This window comes from Capra hircus, chromosome 15 (assembly GCF_001704415.2).
Source record: "Capra hircus breed San Clemente chromosome 15, ASM170441v1, whole genome shotgun sequence".
Lineage (NCBI taxonomy): Eukaryota > Metazoa > Chordata > Mammalia > Artiodactyla > Bovidae > Capra > Capra hircus.
The window spans coordinates 61,994,844-62,011,734 of NC_030822.1; the positions used below are offsets into that span (position 1 = coordinate 61,994,844).

Below are 16,891 nucleotides of genomic sequence, written 5' to 3' on the forward strand. Positions count from 1 at the left end.
GAGGGAATGGCAAACCACTTCAGTATTCTTGCCTTGAGAACCCCATGAACAGTATGAAAAGGCAAAATGGGATAGGATACTGAAAGAGGAATTCCCCAGGTCATAGGTGCCCAATACGCTACTGGAGATCAGTGGAGAAATAACTCCAGAAAGAATGAAGAGATGGAGCCAAAGCAAAAAGAATACCCAGCTGTGGATGTGACTGGTGACAGAAGCAAGGTCTGATGCTGTAAAGAGCAATATTGCATAGAAACCTAGAATGTTAGGTCCATGAATCAAGGCAAATTGGAAGTAGTCAAACAGGAGATGGCAAGAGTAAACATCGACATTCTAGGAATCAGCAAACTAAAATGGATTGGAATGGGTGAATTTAACTCAAATGACCATTATATCTACTACTGTGGACAGGAATCCCTCAGAAGAAATGGAGTAGCCATCATGGTCAACAAAAGAGTCTGAAATGCAGTACTTGGATGCAATCTCAAAAACGACAGAATGATCTCTGTTCGTTTCCAAGGCAAACCATTCAATATCACAGTTATCCAAGTCTATGCCCCAACCAGTAACGCTGAAGATGCTGAGGTTGAACGGTTCTATGAAGATCTACAAGACCTTTTAGAACTAACACCCAAAAAAGATGTCCTTTTAGAACTAACACCCAAAAAAGATATCCTTTTAATTATAGGGGACTGGAATGCAAAAGTGGGAAGTCAAGAAACACCTGGAGTAACAGGCAAATTTGGCCTTGGAATGCAGAATGAAGCAGGGCAAAGACTACTAGAGTTTTGCCAAGAAAATGCACTGGTCATAGCAAACACCCTCTTCCAACAACCCAAGAGAAGACTGTACACATGGACATCACCAGATGGTCAACACTGAAATCAGACTGATTATATTCTTTGCCGTCAAAGATGGAGAAGCTCTATATAGTCAACAAAAACAAGACCGGGAGTTGACTGTGGCTCAGATCATGAACTCTTTATTACCAAATTCAGACTTAAATTGAAGAAAATAGGGAAAACCACTAGACCATTCAGGTATGACTTAAATAAAATCCCTTATGATTATACAGTGGAAGTGAGAAATAGATTTAAGGCACTAGATTTGATAGATGGAGTGCCTGATGAACTATGGAATGAGGTTCGTGACATTGTACAGGAGACAGGGATCAAGACCATCCCCGTGGAAAAGAAATGCAAAAAATCAAAATGGTTTTCTGGAGAGGCCTTACAATTAGCTGTGAAAAGAAGAGAGGTGAAAAGCAAAGGAGAAAAGGAAAAATATAAGCATCTGAATGCAGAGTTCCAAGGAATAGCGAGAAGAGATAAGAAAGCCTTCCTCAGCGATCAATGCAAAGAAATAGAGGAAAACAACAGAAAGGGAAGGACTAGAGATCTCTTCAAGAAAATGAGAGATACCAAGGGAACATTTCATGCAAAGATGGGCTCGATAAAGGACACAAATGGTATAGACCTCACAGAAGCAGAAGATATTAGGAAGAGGTGGCAAGAATACATGGAAGAACTGTACAAAAAAGATCTTCACGACCCAGATAATCACGATGGTGTGATCACTCATCTAGAGCCAGACATCCTGGAATGTGAAGTCAAGTGGGCCTTAGAAAGCATCACTACGAACAAAGCTAGTGGAGGTGATGGAATTCCAGTTGAGCTGTTTCAAATCCTGAAAGATGATGCTGTGAAAGGGCTGCACTCAGTATGCCAGCAAATTTGGAAAACTCAGCAGGGGCCACAGGACTGGAAAAGGTCAATTTTTATTCCGATCCCAAAGAAAGGCAATGCCAAAGAATGCTCTATTTACCACACAATTGCACTCATCTCACATGCTAGTAAAGTAATGCTCAAAATTCTCCAAGCCAGGCTTCAGCAATACGCGAACCGTGAACTTCCTGATGTTCAAGCTGGTTTTAGCAAAGGCAGAGGAACCAGAGATCAAATTGCGAACATCCGCTGGATCATGGAAAAAGCAAGAGAGTTTCAGAAAAATGTCTCTTTCTGCTTTACTGACTATGCCAAAGCCTTTGACTGTGTGGATCACAATAAACTGTGGAAAATTCTGAAAGAGATGGGAATATCAGACCACCTGACTTGCCTCTTGAGAAATCTGTATGCAGGTCAGGAAGCAACAGTTAGAACTGGACATGGAACAACAGACTGGTTCCAAATAGGAAAAGGAGTGCGTCAAGGCTGTATATTGTCACCCTGCTTGTTTAACTTCTATGCAGAGTACATCATGAGAAACGCTGGGCTGGAAGAAGCACAAGCTGGAATCAAGATTGCCGGGAGAAATATCAATAACCTCATATATGCAGATGACACCACCCTTATGGCAGAAAGTGAAGAGGAACTAAAAAGCCTCTTGATGAAAGTGAAAGTGGAGCGTGAAAAAGTTGGCTTAAAGCTCAACATTCAGAAAATGAAGATCATGGCATCTGGTCCAATCACTTCATGGGAAATAGATGGGGAAACAGTGGAAACAGTGTCAGACTTTATTTTTTTGGCTCCAAAATCACTGCAGGTGAAGACTGCAGCCATGAAATTAAAAGACACTTACTCCTTGGAAGAAAAGTTATGACCAACCTAGACAGCATATTCAAAAGCAGAGACATTACTTTGCCAACAAAGGTCCGTCTAGTCAAGGCTATGGTTTTTCCTGTGGTCATGTATGGATGTGAGAGGTGGACTGTGAAGAAGGCTGAGCACCGAAGAACTGATGCTTTTGAACTGTGGTGTTGGAGAAGACTCTTGAGAGTCCCTTGGACTGCAAGGAGATCCAACCAGTCCATTCTGAAGGAGATCAGCCCTGGGATTTCTTTGGAAAGAATGATGCTAAAGCTGAAGCTCCAGTACTTTGGCCACCTCATGAGAAGACCTGACTCATTGGAAAAGACTCTGATGTTGGGAGAGATTGGGGGCAGGAGGAGTAGGGGATGACAGAGGATGAGATGGCTGGATGGCATCACAGACTCGATGGATGTGAGTCTGAGTGAACTCCGGGAGTTGGTGATGGACAGGGAGGCCTGGCGTGCTGCGATTCATGGGGTCGCAAAGAGTCCCACATGACTGAGCGACTGAATTGAACTGAACTGAACTGATAGAGCGTCTATATCTTCAGCTGCAAAGAATATAATCAATCTGATATCAATATTGTCCATCTGGTGATATCCATGTGTAGAGTTGTTTTTCATGTTGTTGGAAAAGGGTGTTTGCTATGACCAGTGAGTTCTATTGGCAAATCTCTGTTAGCATTTGACTGGCTTCATTTTGTACTCTAAGGTGAAACTTGCCTGTTACTCCAGATATCTCTTGATTTCCTACTTTTGCATTCCAGTCCTCTTTGATGAAAAGTGTATCTTTTCTTGCGTTAGTTTTAGAAGGTCTTGTAGGTCTTCATAGAACATTTCAAATTCAGCTTTTCGGCATTAGGTTGGGGCATATACTTGGATTATTGTCATATTGCATGGTTTGCCTTGGAAATGAACAGAGATTATTCTGTTGTTTTTGAGATTGAGCCCAAGTACTGCATTTCGGACTCTTTGTTGACTATGAGGGCTACTGCATTAGCTTTTCCTTTCTTTTTTATATATATACTATGTGCAGTGCAGGAAAGTTTTTCTTACAACTATTGATAATATTAGGGTTTTTTCTTTTTAAAGTAGTTTTTCACAAGTGTGAGTTTTCTTTTTAACACTTAAAATCTGCACTGTTGTTATTAAACTGAGAAAGAAAATTTTCAATTAAGCCTTAAAAAAAATTTTTTTTTTTTCACTGCAAAAGTAGTGCAGAATATAATGAAGACTAGAATAAGGGGCAGGGGGTAACGGATGCCCGTAGAAACACTATCCTGAGACAACTCTGTGTTTCAATTTTTCTTTTTGTCTAATAACTCATAGGTGTCTTTTTTTTTTTTAAAGAAAAACATAGATGTGATCATACTGCATGATTAGTTTCACAACTTGTAGCATTTTTTTTTTACCACTTAATGCTATATATTTTAAGTTTTTACCTAAAATGCTACCAAATATTTATAGCTATCTTCAAGACATTTAATTTCCACAATATTTATTTTTGCATCTTGTAAATTGTGACATACAGTTTATGAATAAAACTTTTGCTCTATTACAGATTATTTCATTCAGCAAGAATCCCAGATATGAGATTATGGGTTACAAGGGTATGAACATTTTTATAGGTTGAATCACAGTGCCAAATTTTTCTAAACAGGTTGTTTCTGTTTACACTCCACTCACAATGTCTCTCAGCACCTTTTTAATCTCACCAGCATTGAATATTATCCTTCATTTAAATAGTTACTAACATGATAGCTGACTGAAGTGTTACAGTTTCTCCTCTGTTTGCTGTTGAAGAGTATAGGATAAAATCAAGGCTTTGGAATCAAATGATACTGGGTTGGTCAGATTGCACAACTTCCTAGCTGTGTTACAGTAAGCAAATTACTTAACTCCTTTGAGGCTCTATTTACGGGTTTTTAAAAACGTCAATAACATTTACCTCAAACTCAGGGTTGTTATAATTATTTTAAAAAGCCAGTCTTACAAAGCATTTCATGCCAGTGCCTGTCATGTGACACATGATAATGAATGCTTCATTTTCTGTCACAAAAGTATGTTTGATTAGTGTACTATCTAGGAATTTACACAATAGTTTGACTATCTTTATGCATGCACCTTGTTGTAGAAGTCTGAAAAATCACCCGGATAATTGTTCCACCCCAGGGAGAAGGTCAGGTAGTAATCCTATAGTTAAAGAAAAGCACACACCTGGTTCCCATCTTCGAGGACTCTGCACTCTAAAGGCCTTAGAATTAACTTGGGACTTTTAATTGTTCCGAGTGGTCTCAAAGGGCAATGGTGGAAGCACGCTGAAGAGTAAATTTAATGAAAGTGATCAGAGGAGAGTTTCCGGAAAAAGCTATAGTCTCAGGGAAGACAAACAGTAAAGCAAGAAGGATACAGATTATTTGTTCTAAAAAAGTTGAGTACACTGGGTGAGGTTGTATTTGAATGGGCTTCTCTGGTGGCTCAGACCCTTAAGAATCTGCCTGCAATGCAGGAGACCTTGGTTCCATCCTGGGATCAGGAATATCCCCTGGAGAAGGGAATTGTTACCCTCCAGTATTCTTGCCTGGAAAATTCCATGGACAGAGGAGCCCGGCGGGCTACAGTCCATGGGGTCGCAAAGAGTTGGACACGACTGAGCAAATTTTTCATTTTCAAACTTTGTTAATAAAAAGTAAACTATATAAAGCAGGGCAAACTAGGCTACTCTGATTTTGTGCACTTGCTATTTCCATACGTAGAGCAAGTTTTGCTCTTTGAATCCCAGAAAATACAAGAGGAATGGGAGTAGATGACAGAATATAGACCGTAAGTCTGTCTAGCCCCGACCACTACTAAAACGAGTGGGCTAGTCAGACCATGATCAAATCCCTAACTTCACAAAGTCAAAGATAATTTAGGTTTGGCTGCTCTTTGCGGTGTCCCACTTCCATCATTTTTCTTTTATTGACTTCTTCCTTGCCCGGATAAAAATTTGCACTCTCGATTGGGGTTTTGGTGGGGCCTAAAAATTGTCCCTGAAAAAGCAAGTTTACTGGTTGGGTAAACACTGCCAAAATAAAGTTCTTCATTGTCTATATAAATCCCTCTAAGGCAGGCCTTTTTTTCTCTCCCGATCCAGGATTTTCAAGCTTTCAAGAGCCAAGTAACGCGCTCCACTCGGTCGTTGATTCCCTGGGAAAGAATGCCTTCTTGGGGGCGATGGAAACGCCCTCTGAATTTTCTGGCACCAGCGGGAGTTTCAAGTTTCCACCGGTCGCGGGGAGGCGGCAGGCCCACTCCAGCTCTGGGTTTGGGCGGTTCCGCTTCCCCGGCCATCGGGCTTCACTCTAGCCCAGTCCCCCTCACGGAAGGAGCGGCCCACCCCCTCGCTCGGCCCCGTTCCCTAGGGACTCCGGAGCCGCGCCCGGGTCCTCGCGCGTCCCCGCCCCGGACGGAGACCCTCCCTGCCCGCGGGCGACGCCCGGGCCGGCGGGTGGCCGCGAGCCCGAGGGGCTGGGCGGGGCTGGGCCGGGGCGGGGCGGGGCGCGGGCGGCGGGGTGGCGGCCGCCGCAGCGGCGTTGGCGCTCGGGCCGCGGCGCGAGGCCGGCCGGCCGGCAGGGGGAGGCGGGGGGCGCGGGGCGCGGGGCAGCCCCGCCTCTCCCCCGAGGAGCCGCCGGGCAGCCATATTGCGGAGCTGTCTGCGGTGGCGCGGCACCTCTACTCTCCGGCGTCCCGGCGCTCGCTCCATCGCCCCCTCTCTCTCTCTCTCTCTTTCTCTCCCCTTGCCGCAGCCGCGACGCCCGCCGCCGCCGCGCAGCGCCCGGCCACTCTCGCGGCGGGAAGCAGCCGCCCGCTCCTGAGGTAAGCCGCCGGCGCGCTCCCTTCCCCCACGGCCGCTCCCGGGCTCCGCCGGAGCCGCTGAGGTGGCGGCGAGAAGTCGCGGCGCCGGGTGCTGCCCGGTGGCCTCGCCGCCAGGGCCGCGGCGCTGCTTGTCCTAACGGTCCGGCAGGCCAGGCCGCTCCTGGGGTCGCGGACGCCGCGAGGCTTGGCCGGCGTCTCGGCCGCGGCCTGAACACGCCGCGGCGAGCTGCTCCCCCCCGGGCGCGGGTCCGCCCTCAGCGTCTGCCCCGGGCTCGGTCGGGCTCCCGCCGCTCGGGCGCCGCCCCGGGCTCGGCCTGGCTCGTCCCTTCCAGGCAGTCTTGAGAATGCAGATTTAAGCGTAGAAAAAAATGACATAGTAATTATTTTTTGCTGTGGTAGGAAAGGAATTTATTACCATTTCTCCCCGTTCTCCGATTTGAAAGTAAAGGTGTTGAATTACTAGAGAGCGTGAGTTCCGCCGTGGCGGCAAAGGGAGGTTGCGTGACGGGGCTCGGGGCGCGAGCGGCCCCCGCACCCGCGCGGCGGCCCCGGCGGCTCCGGCCCCGGCCCTACCTGCTGCTGCTGAAGTTGCGGGCGCCCCCCGAGCCCCGTAACTTTCTCCGATTCTGGATCTTAGACCCCAGTAGACAAGTTGAGTACATTACAGCCCCCTCTTCCTTTAAAGGGTTGTAAACGTAATTCTCAGGCTAACTTTGAAAGGGGCGGGGGAGGGGGGTGGAACACTATATTATTTTAGTTTAAATAGAGCGCATCACATCCTATACAGATGTAGCATGGTTCTTTATTCACACCATGTATTGAGCGTTTTTTTCTTTTTTTAAAATACCATTAAGGAGTGGTTATTAACGAGGCTGGAAATGTGTTGAAAGTCAGCTTCATCAACGATATGTTTTAAAATCTATCTACTTGAGATTTTTGTCGAAATGTTAATGAGTTCTGTGGCAATAGACAAGCATGATGTAAATGTAAATACCTAAGATAGTAAGCATTTGTTTGATAAACGAGCGCTCGAAAATAGGCATTGCAATCTATTGTTTACTGAGCATACATTTTTTTTAGAGCACTAAATACTCTTTTATATTTCGGATGGAGCTCTGAATGAACAATTGCTCCGTTCATTTGCTGGATAAATAATGGCTTAATCCGTTTACCGTAACAGCATTATTAGAATTAAGAAGAGAGGCTAATATTCAGGGTTGCATTTAAATTTTTTTTAGTACTACATTATTTTCACGTGTTCTTTATCTTCCAAAGACTAATAATTACCGCAAATGTGGTAAAAACGTAAAAGATTTCTTTTGAAGTTAGTGGATTATAATTCATCCGTAAAATGAATTGCACTTTGTTTCTTTTGCTTAATTACTTTTGTAAAGTGCATAATGGTATTTAATAAACAATGTTTTTTTAGTGAGAGATGAATAGATACTCATTGAAATGCTTTACAGTATATTTAAATGAAACAAAATTTGTGGCATTTAGGAATGTTGAATTCTTGCCCTTGTGGATTATACATCGTTTTGTTCACTCCTGTGTTCACAAGCATGGCAGAGCGTAGGAGAGGCTCAGAACTGAAATTAATTTCAGCATGGGGAAAACCTGTTTAGTCTGTCCTTTGTTTTGGACATTTGCATTAACTGGAAATTAAATTGATATGTTTTTCCTGTGGTGGTGACAAATGACAGACTGCTATTCTTTCTCTCTTTTGCTAACAGTCAGTAGTATCAGAGAACAAGGGTTATTTCTTGATTTTTTGCTTCTCTATTCCCAGGAGCAGAATTGGCTTTTATTATCCATTTTTATCTTTGGCAGGCAGTTGAAATGAAAGTCTGTATGCATTTTATCTTAATTTCAGATCTGAATCTTCTAATATAATCTAATGTAATTTTCTAGTACAGTAGAGTCTGAAATCTTCAGTTAGGATGGGAGTCAAGTTTTTTCACAATTCAACTTAACATACATCATTTCAAAATGACAAATTTTAATCGATATTTCCCAAAGACCAAAGCCTAAAACAAAGTGTCCTGTTAAGACTGTGAGGATAGTCATGTTGGGGAACATACTTGATAGGGAATAGTTAATATAATACTATGGTATTGGTGTTGATCTGGGAAGTCAAGAAAGTCACCCTTTCTTGGATGGCTTGGACATCCTGCAGCCCAGTAGCTCTTCTCAGGACCCCGATAACTACCCTTGGCTTACTGGAGTCAGTGGAACTGGATTGGACTGCTGTAGATTCCACTCTTACAAGGTGATTTTAAACCTCATGGTATCAGAAGCCCTTTAGGGGAACTTCCCTAACTTCTGCAGCAAGTATATGTTCGGTTGAGTGGTAGGTGCCTTGTCTGACCCCAGAGATTTCCTCAGTTTCTAGCCTCTTTCAGAGGAATCCTGCTTTACTGTTTATATTAGTTCTTGGTATATTTTTTAATATTCATTTACATTGCACATATTTTAAACCACTTTAAATGACTGTAAAATTAATAAAATTTATGACAAACTTAAAAAAATCAGAAAGATGTTAAAAGTTCTCCCCAACTTCCCAGAACACCCCCCAGTCTTGTAATTGCTATTAGCCATTCCTCCTATGTAGAAAATGCCAATATTTATGGAAAGGTAAATATATACTTTATATATATATATCCCTATTTGCAATTTTAAAGTCTTTAAAAGTAAGGTTATTTTGTAACAAACAGTGAAAGGATGTTTGTTTATTACTGTGTTTAGTATTCAGTACTTAATATTTCTTGGATTTTTCATCATTTAAAGTCAAAATGGAATTTCCTATAAGAAGTGTTTACGTACCTGTGTAAATTTTTTTCATGATTGAAGGTGAATTCACTTTTTGTTTTCTTCCTAGGGTATGGTATATAACTGACACTGGAAAATATCCTTTAAAAAAGGGTTTATGATTTTGGATAGTGAAATGTCCCTATGCTAGATGTAGCTTTTTGCCTGGAAACTGTTTGGAAAGAAAGTATGGTTCATATGATTCACTTCTTTATTTCTTCGTTCTTTTTGATACTGAATCCAGTCTTTCACTTCTTAGAGGGTTTTTTTCAGGTTAGCATTTGTATAGGGTTTTTTTTTTTTCTTTAATATTACTCATTTTTGAGTACATTGGGCCTTAGTTGGTGTCTTTGTGCTGCATGAGGGATCTCTCCTTGCTGAGCACGGGCTTCTCTCTAGTTGAAGTGCATGGGCTCCAGAGCGATTGGGCTCTGTAGTTGTGACCTGTGGGCCTAGTTGCCCTGTGGCATGTGGGATCCTAGTTCCTTCTCCTTTTTTGGAAGGTGGACTCTTAACTGCTGGACTACCAGGGAAGTCCCTGTATAGGTGTGTTTTTTTATGTTTGTTTTTTTGAATAGTCAATATTTATAGAAGTTCTTGCAAATTCATAGAATTTTAACTTTTTTTAGCAGAATTCTAAAGTACATTTTATAGAAGCTAGTTATATATGTCAATAAGGTCGTTGGACTTTTCTTCTACATCAGGTGCTCTAATATAAATAGGATGCTCTAGAAACATTGGTTGCTTTTCTGCATAATTTACATATATTTGAAATAAAAAACTTTTAGCTCTAGTAAAGTTGATTTATTGGAAAATGACATTACCTTTACTGTTAACTGGAGAAGAGATCAGCAAGCTAATTTGTAGACCAAATTCAGCCCACTACCTGTTTTTGTAAATAAGGTTTTATTTCAACACATGATAACTCATTGATTGGCCTGTTGTCTATGGTTGCTATTGTGCTAACACAGAGAGTAGTTGCAAAAGGTTTTGTGGACCACAAAACCTAAAAGGTTTACTTAATCTGGCCCTTTGCAGAGAAGTTTGCTGACTCCTGCTTTAAGGTATCATTCATACATTTGAACGTTTATAATCATATGCCAGATATTCTTTGCATTTGTTAAGTAAGATAATGAGACCATCACACTTTAATGGGAATATACTTGTGCCATTTTATATGCCATGACATGTATTTAAATGCTGTTTGTGTATATAAACTGTAATTCATATTCAGTGTAACAGCATTGTAAGCATAGTTTTTTGTGATGTGAATTTTTGTTTTGTACTAAAAAAAAAAAGAAAAAAACTTCTTGTGTTTCTGCAGATTAGCTAATAACCTTTTGATAACCAGAGTAATTTTTTGTAATCAGAAGTCCGGGTAGTACTCAGAATGATGTGGGCACGAGTGTAATAGAGGGACCGTTAAAAGGGAGAATGGGGACATAGGAGATCTCAGCCCTGGTTAATTGAATCCAGTCATGCCTTGGCTTTTATTGAAAGTGTGGGATGGGCTAAACTTTCATTAGCCATCCTTAGCAGTCTTGATATTTAAGCTGTTTCTAGATTCTAGACTGAAGGAAACTATAAAATTTTAGTTTGGTTATTAAGCAAAGTTGGCACTCCAAATCTGTGCATTCTCCCAACCTTGATTGAAAATATTCCGTGGGGGTGGGGGAGAGTTCTTGAAAGTTCCAAAAAGTAAAAGGTGAAAGCCACATGCTGGCAAGTATTTACATTGTATTTACAATTATTTACATAGCATTTAGCATTGGGCTTCCCTGGTAGCTTAGAGGTTAAAGCGTCTGCCTGCAATGCAGGAGACCTGGGTTCGATCCCTGGGTTGGGAAGTTCCCCTGGAGAAGGAAATGGCAACCCACTCCAGGATTCTTGCCTGGAGAATCCCATGGACAGAGGAGCCTGGTGGGCTACAGTCCACGGGGTCGCAAAGAGTCGGACACGACTGAGCGACTTCACTTCACTAGTATTGTATTTACAGTTATTTACATAGTACTTACATTGTATTAGGTATTATAAGTAATGTAGAGATAATTTAAAGTATATGGGAGGATTTGTATAGGTTATATGCAGATATATTTTATATGTATGTGTGTGCATGCTAAGTCTCTTCAGTTCAGTTCCTTCGCTCAGTTGTGTCCGGCTCTTTGAGACCCCATAGACTGCAGCATGCCAGGCCTCCCTGTCCATCACTAACTCCCAGAGTTTACTCAAACTCATGTCCATTGAGTTGGTGATGCCATCCAACCATCTCATCCTCTGTTGTCCCCTTCTCCTGCCTTCAGTCTTTCCCAGCATCAGGGTCTTTTCAAATGAGTCAGTTCTTCGCATCAGGTGGCCAAAGTATTGGAGTTTCAGCTTCAGCATCAGTCCTTCCAATAAATATTCAGGACTGATTTCCTTTAGGATGGACTGGTTGGATCTCCTTGCAGTCCAAAGGACTCTGAAGAGTCTTCTCCAACACCACAATTCAAAAGCATCAATTCTTCAGCACTCAGCTTTCTTTATAGTCCAACCTCACATCCATACATGACTACTAGAAAAACCATAGCTTTGACTAGATGGACTTTGTTGGTAAAGTAATATCTCTGCTCTTCAATATGCTCTTTAGGTTGATCATAACTTTTCTTCCAAGGAGCAAGCATCTTTTAATTTCATTTTTATTTAATTTTTTAATTTAAATTTTAATTTAAAGTCTCGTCAGTTGTGTCCAACTCTTTGTGACCCTATGGATTGTAGCCTGCCAGGCTCCTCTGTCCATAGAATTCTCCAGGCAAGAATACTGAAGTGGGTTGCCCTGCTCTCCTCCAGGGGATCTTCGCAACCCAGGGATTGAACCCTAGTCTCCTATGTCTCCTACATTGGCAGGTGGGTTCTTCACCACTAGTGCCACCTGGGAAGCCCATATATGTATAAAGATGTACATGTATTTGTATAAGGGGCTTGAACATTTCTAGATTTTGGTGTCTGCAGGAGGGTCCTGGGACCAATCCCCAGTGAGTACCAAGGGATGACTGTATACCTGAAGTGCTTACCATTTATATCTAATTACTAAGCAGCATGACAATTATAGATATTAAATGTGTCAAATTAACTGGCCTTTAAATTTGATTGTCAAATTAAATGAGATTATTGAAAGAGTCTTAAGTGGGATGATAAAGGCCTGAATTTGGAAGACATAGTTAGAGTTTTTATTTTTTCCCCAACGTTCATAGTTGCTGTTTCTTGTAGCCTATTGCTTACTAGTTCACTCATCTGAGAGGAAAATAATTGACCTTGATAATAATCAACAGAAAAGTTCCAGTGAATATTATGTACTTAATTTACTAACAAACATCTGAGGCCCTACTGTGAGCCAGACACCATTCCAGTTTCTCAGAAGGGAGATCAAATATCTCAGAAGTTAGAAACTTAGTGATAGGACTGCCATGAAACCTTAATGACTGCATCACAGAGTACTGTCTAATTTTAAAGATATTTCAGAAACATACTGACTTTATTCTGCTTTGAAAATTAAGTTACTGTAATAGCTGGTGTTTCAAAACATGTGGAGAGAATTCCTCAGGTCAGTTTGAGATGTTTCTTCTTTCCTGTACCTAGGGAACTTTCTTGAACCTCTTTGTTTTCCCATTTATAAACATTTATTATATGAATTTTTGATGTTTCTTTAAATATAAAGTGGAGAAATTGGACTGGATTTAGCTTTCTTACCTTTCAACATTTACAATTAATATTTGCAAATGATACTGTGTTGTTTTTCTACCCTCCTCGGAAATAATACAGGTATAGTATTTTCTCTTTTTTAAGTTTAAAAAATTCATTTAGAAAAGAATTTAGATACAGTGTAAAACCTAGCTTTCTGCTTTATGTTTGTTTTAGGTTCTAGAAATTTGCTTTGCATTTCCAGTAACGTGTATATTGCTCAAAAATGTTGAATATTTTATTTCCTTGCACAGAAATCAGTTCCTACATAAGTACTTAATACCTTATTTAGAACTGCATGTCTCCCTTACAGGAAATGATTTTACAAAGGTAATTACATCAATATACCCCACTCCAGTACTCTTGCCTGAAAAATCCCATGGATGGAGGAGCCTGGTGAGCTGCAGTCCATGAGGTCGCTAAGAGTCGGACACGACTGAGCGACTTCACTTTCACTTTTCAGTTTCATGCATTGGAGAAGGACATGGCAACCCACTCCAGTGTTCTTGCCTGGAGAATCCCAGGGATGGGGGAGACTGGTGGGCAGCCATCTATGGGGTCGCAAAGAGTCGGACACTACTGAAGCGACTCAGCAGCAACAGCATCTTTAGAAGTAGTCATTTTGACCTGAAAACAATAGAGGAAAGAGCTTTAACTTCTTGAAATGCTCTGGTAATTGGGGTGAGCTTCTCTAGAATGATGTCAGACAAACGCAGAATAGGATAGCCGAAAGAGCACAGGACTTGGACAAAGAGGACTGCTGGGTTTGTTGACTAGCCTTATTACCTTGGGCAAGTGACTTATTTGAATCTTTATTTGCTTAGTTAGAAGAACAAGGGATTGTGACTCTTACCTTGGTCAGAAGGAGGAAGGGCAGTTATTAGGAAGATTAGATAATGTAGGTAAAGTGGCTGAAGAGTGAGCTTTCTGCAAATAATTCCATTTTCTACCCTTGTCCTTGCTTTTGGCCTTGTTTCTTTTTTGGAGCTAAAATTCTTGTCCTCTGCTTCTCTTGGAAAGTCACATGGCATTATGTAGGGAAGTACATTATTACTGCTATTAGATTCAGTACTTAACAGAGCTAAAAAATTTAATAAATAGTTCTTCGTATATTTGAGGTTTTAAAACTGTAGGTCTGTAAACTTGAATAGAGAGAAAAGTTACATCTTTACATGTTTTCTTCCATTATGAATGTGGGCAGCAGTAGCAGAGACTGTTTCTAATAGAAATTGTAGATATTTTCATGATGCACTATTGTTGCGTATCTCAGAATGATGTTTAATACCCATCATTACTTAAAGTTTATTATTAGATACACTGGTAGATATTTATTTAAAGATTAATAAAGCACATATATTACTGTATCATAAATTTGTGCATTTTATATTTTTGATAGTTATAGTTCAATATAATTGGCTTTTTATGTGATACTGTGTTATTTTATGTGTTTAAAAGATACTTTTCTAGGAAGGAGTTCATAGACTTAACAGAGGTCCCATGTTGGGGGAGAAAAGTGATTAAGAACTCTTTTTTGGTAGATGCCATTATTCCATTAATTTGACTGCCAGAATTATCTTATTAATTCAGTTTGTACTTTGTTATCCTGTTTCTCAGTCCCCAGTAAGGTGGCAGAGGAATCCTTTTGTAATTTTATGGTCTTTGGAGAGACCACATTTATATTCAGAGATGAGGTCTCAAAAGACAGAAAGAAAAAGTACAGTTATGCTTGCGGAAAAGAATATCTTAAGAATAAAATTAGGCATTCTCGTATAAATTATTGAAGCATCGTTGTAGGCCCAGTATGGACAGACTTAACACCTGTTTTACCACCTGACAGGTGGGGAGAGTCTACTGTTGTGGAGGTGTTAAATGTGAGGCTGTTTTTCTATTGTAGGGAAGAAAAGAGGCTGTTTTAGGGTCACCCTCAGAGTTAAAGGACGAAGAAGAGAAAGTTTTATATGAATGTTTTGTCTCTGAAATATGGCACTGTGTTTGAGTACATGTTTATGCATTTTCTGGAAATGAGAGATGTGTATGTTGGCAGCGTCTGTTAATCCCTTTTGCCATGACTGCTTCATTGCTTCTGTGGGAGCCAGTGTAGAAAAGAGGTTGGGTGAGACCCCTAAGAAGTTTAGAAAGAGTGGGGAGGAAGGAGTAGATTTTTTTTCAATAATTATTTGTTATGAGGGTAAGGGGAGAAGAGTTTGTTTTTACTATATATCGTTGGTATACAGTGGTTAAGTGATTATATGCTGTCATTTTTCTAGAGAAGAAAGAAAGGAAGGCAATGAAACACAGTTTTCAAGATGAACCAGTTAGAGGTATAAACTGAGGACATGTATCTAGGTACTTGGCTTTTCATGTGACATTTTATTAAATTGTTCATTCTGCTACTAACAGGTGCCATTTTCAAGGGAAAAAATGTGCTAATATAATCATAGGAGGACTAGAAATGTACTATTGAGGTTGAATAATATTATGATAAATATTTTTTAATGATCCCTAAATTGGCTAAAATCTTAGGATTTAACTGCATTTATACACAGCCTGGTGGGCTGCCATCTATGGGGTTGCACAGAGTCGGACACGACTGAAACAACTTAGCAGCAGCAGCAGTATACACAGATTCATCCTAAAAAATTTAAGGTAGAATTCTTATGTATAGCATGATAGGAATAAATTGGTATGTAGTGAAATATATTTTTAAAATTCTTATTTGATTTTTAAAATTAGTAGTTTGATGAAAAATAAGACTCTAGTTAGTATTAAATGCTCAGTTCTGTATATCCAAAATCCTTTGTAAGGATACCTGCTTTTTTACTTAGTTATAATAAGTGGCTATGTATTCTGCATTTTTACTTATCCTTATGTAAATGTTGACACAGTTTGTCCATCTTATGTAATTTCAACATTACTTTGTGATTTTGATTTTAATCATTGGCTGTTATAATATCGTTGTACTGGTGAGAATATCTTAGTACAGTTTGCTTTGTTTTATATATTTATTTATTTGGAGTATACGCCAAAGTAGATTTCCTGTTCAAAGAAGCTTTGTTGCTCTTGTTATACATTGACAACTTATTTTCCAGAAATATGGAGTCAGTTTATGATGCTACTTGGTTTTCAAGAGAGAATGCTGGTCTGAAAATATGTATTTTAGAAACTTCTTTTAGAAGTCAACTATATCCTTATTTGCAGAGGCTTTTTGTTAGGCCATTCACTTTCTACAGTTCATATAGATCAGTTAGGCTTGTTGGAGATTTTAAAAGCTTACTTAGCGTGTGTGTAAACCTGGTTTTGTGTATGTTGGCCCGTGATATATTTGTTTTATGTCACCAGAGTGTTCATACTAAACCTAAAACTTAAGGAGGGTTATTTTGCTTAAAAAGTCCTTTTCTAAAGAGTGTAACTTGAAGTAACTCTAATATGACAAACTTGGATAAATTATTTCTTTAGGGAAAAGGAAACTTAATTATTTACCTTTAACTTTTTTATTAAATAAAAAAATTACCTTTCTTATTTACCTTTATTTAATTCCAGTAATTGATTAAAACATAACTTTAAGAAGTTCTGCAAAATCTTACGTATGTGATATTTATTTACCTGCCTAGCTGATCCTATGTTTGATGAATACTCTTACTGTAATTTGAATGCTTCAACTTAGTTTATAGTCTGGCATGCAAGTAATGCTCACTTTTTCCCTTTGTTCTTGTTTAGCAGTGAGACCTGGCACAGGAAGGGCTCTGCAGCCATATGGTTTAGCAAATAACAATGATCAGAAGCAAGCTCTCTTGAGTATCTGCTGACTTCTCTAGGGTGTGGCCATGGGGTCTGATATGGTAATAGAGTGCTAAATCAAGAGGGTAAAAATTGATTGGTTGTTGTTCAGTTTCTAAGTACTTTCTGGCTCTTTGCAACCCAATG

General features: G+C 40.1%; 1 protein-coding gene across 2 annotated transcripts in view; it reads left to right on the forward strand.

Annotated features, from left to right (window-relative positions):
* The window catches only part of RDX (radixin), a 103,992-nt gene continuing 93,291 nt past the window's right edge, over positions 6,191–16,891 (forward strand). Inside the window, exon 1 of one of the 2 annotated variants that reach the window (XM_018059816.1) lies at positions 6,191–6,442. The gene's annotated coding sequence lies outside the window, so the exon portion shown is untranslated. The remainder of the gene's footprint in view (positions 6,443–16,891) is intronic. The other variant, XM_018059814.1, reaches the window with a different exon arrangement.